Raw genomic sequence first — 7,167 nt, 5'->3', positions numbered from 1 at the left:
CATATAGCAAACGCTGCCGTACTGTATTATGTAAAACGGATCTCTACAAACCCAAGCTCAAGCAGGGAGGTTAATGGATTTTAATCTTCAAAGAGGAAGTGCATATCTTGGGTAATTGGTTGCTGGGCAACAGCTGGGTTGAAGCCCTGGTGTGTGGGAACACTAATCTGCCTCTTTCCAGGCCGCCTCAAGCTGCTCCCGCCCTGGTGCTCACAGTCACTGGGGGTGGGGGTAATAATATTGACTTCTTGGGAGATATCAAAAGTTAAACAAAATTACTAACATTTTTAGAGTGGAATTAGGCAGATGAGACTCCCAGCAGCTGTGCCAAGCAGCCACTTGTTGAGTGTTTTTTTTTCTGTGTTTTCACTCAAAGATTAAAGCCCAGGCTCAAAAAAGAACCACTTTACTAATAGGAGGTCTAGATCTTTTACACCACCTCTTCCCCTTGAAATTCCCTCTAGGATTGATGACAAAAATGTAATTCTTTGTGGTATAAAGGGTGTTTGAGCAGTTATGAGTCATTTGGTTACCATAAAGTAGGTCTAAGTATTTTGAAGTGCTTGCTGCTTATCGGCTGTCAGAATCAAGTAAATCAAGACAATGAAGGTAAAATATATTGAAATAAGAGCTAAATGACTTGTATTAAGCCTTTTTAAGGTTAAAAGAAGCAAAATGACCTACCAATGACGTTTAGATAATTTAGCTTGGCAAGAAAAGAAAAAACAAACACAAAAAAATGTGATTTATTACTCTATATAAGATTGCTTACATTTAACTTTTTTCAGTGTAAATAAATCTGAGTTGCTTTTCTCTACTGTCAGGACCATGTGCTCAGAAAGACTCATTACCAACAAATATTTATCCATATTAAGCTCTAATACTAAACAGTCTCTGATAAACATAAAATATTTCAGGTTTAGGCATGAATCCAAATCTAAAAACCAACAGAGGAATACAAATATAAGAATACAAATGAAATGTTACGCCTTTTTGTCTCAATTCACTGCAATTGGCTTGTCCATGTTTCTTTTAAATTATTTTGAAAAAGTGTATTTGAAATGACACTGCAAGGTGCCTGTTGATGAAGAACTGATGGATTAACATTTGTGGACCTAAGAATGGCCACAAGGGGGTTATGTCTCCAGTCCAATATCTATAAAGTGTGGTGCCTGTAGGATGTCCAGTAGTAATTCAAGTCAATAGCCAATTCGGAGGAATCATTGATCGGGTTGTCTCTTGAAACATTCAAGACCAGAATATTGCTGATTTATGTCTCTATATAAATTATTTATATCCCTATATAAATAGAATTAGAATGAAATGAATCCTTTTAAAACAAAGTATTTTTTTTGTTTGTGGGAATAACTGTTTGATGTTTACCCCTTAGAGATGGTGATTCAGGACAGAAAATAAGCAGATGGGCCAAAACAGATTCCAAGTAAAACCGCAGCGGGTGGAAGAGTTTGACTCCGGTCTCCCACAGAACATAACATGACGCTAGACATCTATTTGATTCTTTGACACACGTCTAGCCTGTGCTGAGTCCGTTTACCATACTTCTGATCACACTGTTCCCTTAGCCCACCACATGGAGAGAAGCCATCCCCCTTTCTCCTCTCAACAAGGACCATTTCATTGATCACTTTCCAATAGACAAGACTGGGAAGGCTGATACTGCATGTCTTTCTCTCTGGTCTTGTGTGTAGTATTTATGTTGGCCAGCATGATTCAATCTCCAGCTGGATATGCAGAAGAGATACACTGTGATTCCTTTTCCATTTGTGGCTTGCTTGTGAATTATAGATGCGCACTCACTTATAGCCCTGACATCCCATCAGACTGGATGAAAGACTAATTGGATCTCACACAATCACAGCGTAAACTCACAGGTCATGTGGACAGATGCAGGGATGCAGGTTCTACAACACACCCTAGTGACCACTGATATGGAGTCTACAGTGGGGTCCGAAATTACTGACGGCCTTGATAAAGATAGGCAAAAATGACTGTATAAAAGAAATCATTCAAATACTGAGCTATACGCTCAAAAGAATTTGGCATTATATAATTGTATACTAATACAATTGCCAGAGAAAGATATTTTGTTTAACCTTTAACCTCAAACCTCTAAATTATTGTTAATCTAACTGCACTGTCCAATTTACAGTAGCTATTACAGTGAAAGAATACCATGTTATTGTTTGAGGAAAGTGCACAATCATGAACTTGAAAATGTATGAATCAACCAATTAGGCACATCTGGGCAGTCTTGATACAACATTTTGAATAGATATGCAATGGTTTATTGGATCAGTCTAAAACTTTGCAGATACACTGCTGCTATCTAGTGGTCAAATTCGAAATTGTGCCTGAATAATTCATTACGCTCTTTTGCATTTCAAAGATGATGGTACAATTTTTTAACATGTTTTTTTTCTTTTATTTTCTTTTACCAGATCTAATGTGTTATATTCTCCTACATTAATTTCACATTTCCACAAACTTCAAAGTGTTTCCTTTCAAATGGTATCAAGAATATGCATATCCTTGCTTCAGGTCCTGAGCTACAGGCAGTTTGATTTGGGTATGTCATTTAAGGCGACAATTGAAAAAAGGGGCAGATCCTTATAAGGTTTAAACAAGTAATATTTTTTTCTCAAAAAGGTAGGGGTCAACATGATTGACACCCCTAAAGATTCTTATGAAATAAAGTAGTCAAAAGTTTAGTATTTCGTCCCATATCCCTAGCACGCAATGACTACATCAAGATTGTGTCTCAAACTTGTTGGATGCATTTGCAGTTCATTTTGGTTGTGTTTCAAATTATTTTGTGCTCAATAGAAATAAATGCTAAATAATATAGTGTGTTATTTTGGAGCCATTTGTATTGTAAATAAGAATAGAATTTGTTACTAAACACTTCTACATAAATGTGGATGCTAATATGATTAGGAATAATCATGAATGAATCACGAATAATGATGAGTGAGAAGGTTACAAGGGTCAAAGATCATACCCCTAAGACACGAAGAGACACAAACACAGGCACAGACACATGCATACACACACACACACGATAACATACACACTATACGCACACGTACTCATGGATTTTGTGTTGAGGATATGTGGTAGTAGAGTAGTGGCCTGAGGGAACACACTTGTGTTGTGAAATCTGTTGTGAAGTATTGTAATGTTTTTAAAAGTGTATAAACTACTTTAATTTTGCTGGACCCCAGGAAGAGTAGCTGCTGCCATGGTGGTACTTTTTTAAGGACGCTAACTTTTTATTCATCAATCATGACAGTCAGCCTATGTTATGAAGTCATGGTCAGTATAGGCTGTTATATCTCTGTACAAGAGACTACAGCATCATTTCAACATGTGTTTTTTGTTGTTTATGATTACAGATGCTTGAAGGCATCTGGCTGACCTGAATCAAAGCATGGTGATGCAGCAGTGTGATGTCCAACATTTTGTTTACAATTTGAGTGTATTACTGGAAAACTGTACTCTTATAACATGCCCAAAAAGAGCCTGGTTTTGGCCTGAGTCAAACCCCAGGCCGAAACAAAAAGACACAGTTAGGAATGTATGTCCAAAACAAAAATTAATGGACACTACAGGGATCCATAAATGCACAGGTGTGGTTTTGAAGTGGAATGTTGATGGGAGGAGCTCATATAGAATATGGAAAATAATATACACTGCTCAAAAAAATAAAGGGAACACTTAAACAACACAATGTAACTCCAAGTCAATCACACTTCTGTGAAATCAAACTGTCCACTTAGGAAGCAACACTGATTGACAATACATTTCACATGCTGTTGTGCAAATGGAATAGACAACAGGTGGAAATTATAGGCAATTAGCAAGGCACCCCCAATAAAGGAGTGGTTCTGCAGGTGGCAACCACAGACCACTTCTCAGTTCCTATGCTTCCTGGCTGATGTTTTGGTCACTTTTGAATGCTGGCGGTGATTTCACTCTAGTGGTAGCATGAGACGGAGTCTACAACCCACACAAGTGGCTCAGGTAGTGCAGCTCATCCAGGATGGCACATCAATGCGAGTTGTGGCAAGAAGGTTTGCTGTGTCTGTCAGCGTAGTGTCCAGAGCATGGAGGCGCTACCAGGAGACAGGTCAGTACATCAGGAGATGTGGAGGAGGCTGTAGGAGGGCAACAACCCAGCAGCAGGACCGCTACCTCCGCCTTTGTGCAAGGAGGAGCAGGAGAAGCACTGCCAGAGCCCTGCAAAATGACCTCCAGCAGGCCACAAATGTGCATGTGTCTGCTCAAACGGTCAGAAACAGACTCCATGAGGGTGGTATGAGGGCCCGACGTCCACAGGTGGGGGTTGTGCTTACAGCCCAACACCGTGCAGGACGTTTGGCATTTGCCAGAGAACACAAAGATTGGCAAATTCGCCACTGGCGCCCTGTGCTCTTCACAGATGAAAGCAGGTTCACACTGAGCACATGTGACAGACGTGACAGAGTCTGGAGACGCCGTGGAGAACGTTCTGCTCCCTGCAACATCCTCCAGCATGACCGGTTTGGCGGTGGGTCAGTCATGGTGTGGGGTGGCATTTCTTTGGGGGGCCGCACAGCCCTCCATGTGCTCGCCAGAGGTAGCCTGACTGCCATTAGGTACCGAGATGAGATCCTCAGACCCCTTATGAGACCATATGCTGGTGCGGTTGGCCCTGGGTTCCTCCTAATGCAAGACAATGCTAGACCTCATGTGGCAGGAGTGTGTCAGCAGTTCCTGCAAGAGGAAGGCATTGATGCTATGGACTGGGCCGCCCGTTCCCCAGACCTGAATCCAATTGAGCACATCTGGGACATCATGTCTCGCTCCATCCACCAACGCCACGTTGCACCACAGACTGTCCAGGAGTTGGCGGATGCTTTAGTCCAGGTCTGGGAGGAGATCCCTCAGGAGACCATCCGCCACCTCATCAGGAGCATGCCCAGGCGTTGTAGGGAGGTCATACAGGCACGTGGAGGCCACACACACTACTGAGCCTCATTTTGACTTGTTTTAAGGACATTACATCAAAGTTGGATCAGCCTGTAGTGTGGTTTTCCACTTTAATTTTGAGTGTGACTCCAAATCCAGACCTCCATGGGTTGATAAATTGGATTTCCATTGATTATTTTTGTGTGATTTTGTTCTCAGCACATTCAACTATGTAAAGAAAAAAGTATTTAATAAGATTATTTCTTTCATTCAGATCTAGGATGTGTTGTTTAAGTGTTCCCTTTATTTTTTGAGCAGTATATATTTTTTATGGTGGAAAAACTTGCATCTAGCAAACAAGCATCTGATCTGACGTGGAAATCTGTATAGGCTACAATGCATTGCTCCATAGGCTATTGTAGGTAGGTTACTATGACACCAGAACTGCATTTGACAAACCCCTTGCCTTTATCTGTCTTGTACATTCTAATTCTCTGGGCCCTGGCTATCTATCTCTGTGTCTCTTTGGAGGTTTGGTTTTATCAGAGCTGTTTGTGCTGTGCATTTGACACATTCCATTTGCCACAGTAGTGGGTAGGCAGGGCAGCATGGGGTACACACCTCCCGCTCTCTCTCTCTCTCTCTCTCTCTCTCTCTCTCTCTCTCTCTCTCTCTCTCTCTCTCTCTCTCTCTCTCTCTCTCTCTCTCTCTCTCTCTCTCTCTCTCTCTCTCTCTCTCTCTCTTGAGTTCATCTGGTGTAACACATGATGAATTTCTCTGAAATGGTGCTATGCACCGTAAAATGAGGAAGATGGCTCTTTTAATGGACTGTAATGACTGTTGTTGCTAGGATAGAAGCCTTTTAGTGTGATGTACGGAAAGAGGGGCCGTGATTTCAACATGTTTCATTTCACATTGGATACCTCTTTTCATGTTGACCATCACTTTACAAGAATTTATGTCTTGTTCATGGCAGCAATTTAATCACTCCCCCCACCCCCCCACCCCACCTCATTACATAAGTGTTGGGATAACAGCTTATTTTAAGTATCCCCCTGTTGAAGTGAACCTGTAAATATTCCAATATTATGAATATGTCAAGAATGTGAAGTACTGTTTTCATTTAAAACTATGCCCTGTGATCCACCCTGAAACCCTATCTTGGCTGTGATGGTAACCGCTGATGTATATCCATGTTTAGTTGTTTTTTTCTCTGTTTATTTGAGGATTTTGTTCAGGGAACTTAAGAACTGAAACCATCAATGGCAATATGTTTTGCCATATCGAGTCTTAAAATCAACCCAAACACTTTATAGTGTTAGAAATAAAAGCTGAAAGGTTTTTCCAGCTCTCTAAAAAAAATCACATGAGTGTAATTTCTCACCACCACTGCTAGGATGGGGGCCTTTAAGTGTGATGTACAGACAGAGGGGCCATGATTTTAACAGGTTTCATGGCAGCAATTGAATCTCTCTCTCTCTCTCTCTCTCTCTCTCTCTCTCTCTCTCTCTCTCTCTCTCTCTCACACACACACACACGAACGCACGCTCGCTCTTTCATATACGCACGCACTCTTTCTCGCGCTCTCTCTCTCTTCACTCTCCATTCTCGCTATCAATAACTTTTTGGGGTTTTCCACAGAAGTTAAAGAAATGTAATGTCCGATGATAAGCATATGATGGCAAATATGAAGCATTCTGCCAGATAGAGACTACAGTGTGGCGATTGCAGACGCGTACCTTGAGTGCACTGTCCCAGTGGCGCCGTCCACATGAGGTGAGCAAAGGAGAATCTCGACACAGCGCCGTACGCAGAGGAGTGAGGATTACACAGTTTACTCAACGAATCAGTTGTACTATGGACAATATCGCGAATGTAAGTGTTTCACCTTGTATTTCACGTAAACTATAAATGCCAATTTAGACTTCAGAAGTGCGCGCGCCTGTTATCACCTGCTTGACAAAGGATGGGCATTTATTTTAGGCGTATGTTTTGTACCATAACTACATTTATCATTGCCTTTTTTATTAAGCTCTCTGTTTTCTATCTATCTATCTATCTATCTATCTATCTATCTATCTATCTATCTATCTATCTATCTATCTATCTATCTATCTATCTATCTACTATCTAATTAGAGTAGACCTATCGAAAGTAACGTACGTAATAGTGTGAATTCCTGATAAGATAACATTTACA

At 41.0% G+C, this 7,167-nt stretch overlaps 1 protein-coding gene across 1 annotated transcript in view; it reads left to right on the top strand.

Annotated features, from left to right (window-relative positions):
* The first annotated feature begins 6,497 nt into the window (after positions 1 to 6,497).
* Positions 6,498 to 7,167, top strand: part of LOC106580749 (G-protein coupled receptor 4) — a 51,413-nt gene continuing 50,743 nt past the window's right edge. The window contains exon 1 of the mRNA XM_014162115.3: positions 6,498 to 6,843. The gene's annotated coding sequence lies outside the window, so the exon portion shown is untranslated. The remainder of the gene's footprint in view (positions 6,844 to 7,167) is intronic.

The sequence above is a fragment of the Salmo salar genome, chromosome 20, assembly GCF_965601325.2.
Source record: "Salmo salar chromosome 20, fSalSal1, whole genome shotgun sequence".
Classification (NCBI taxonomy): domain Eukaryota; kingdom Metazoa; phylum Chordata; class Actinopteri; order Salmoniformes; family Salmonidae; genus Salmo; species Salmo salar.
This window is presented reverse-complemented; position numbering and strand designations above follow the sequence as displayed.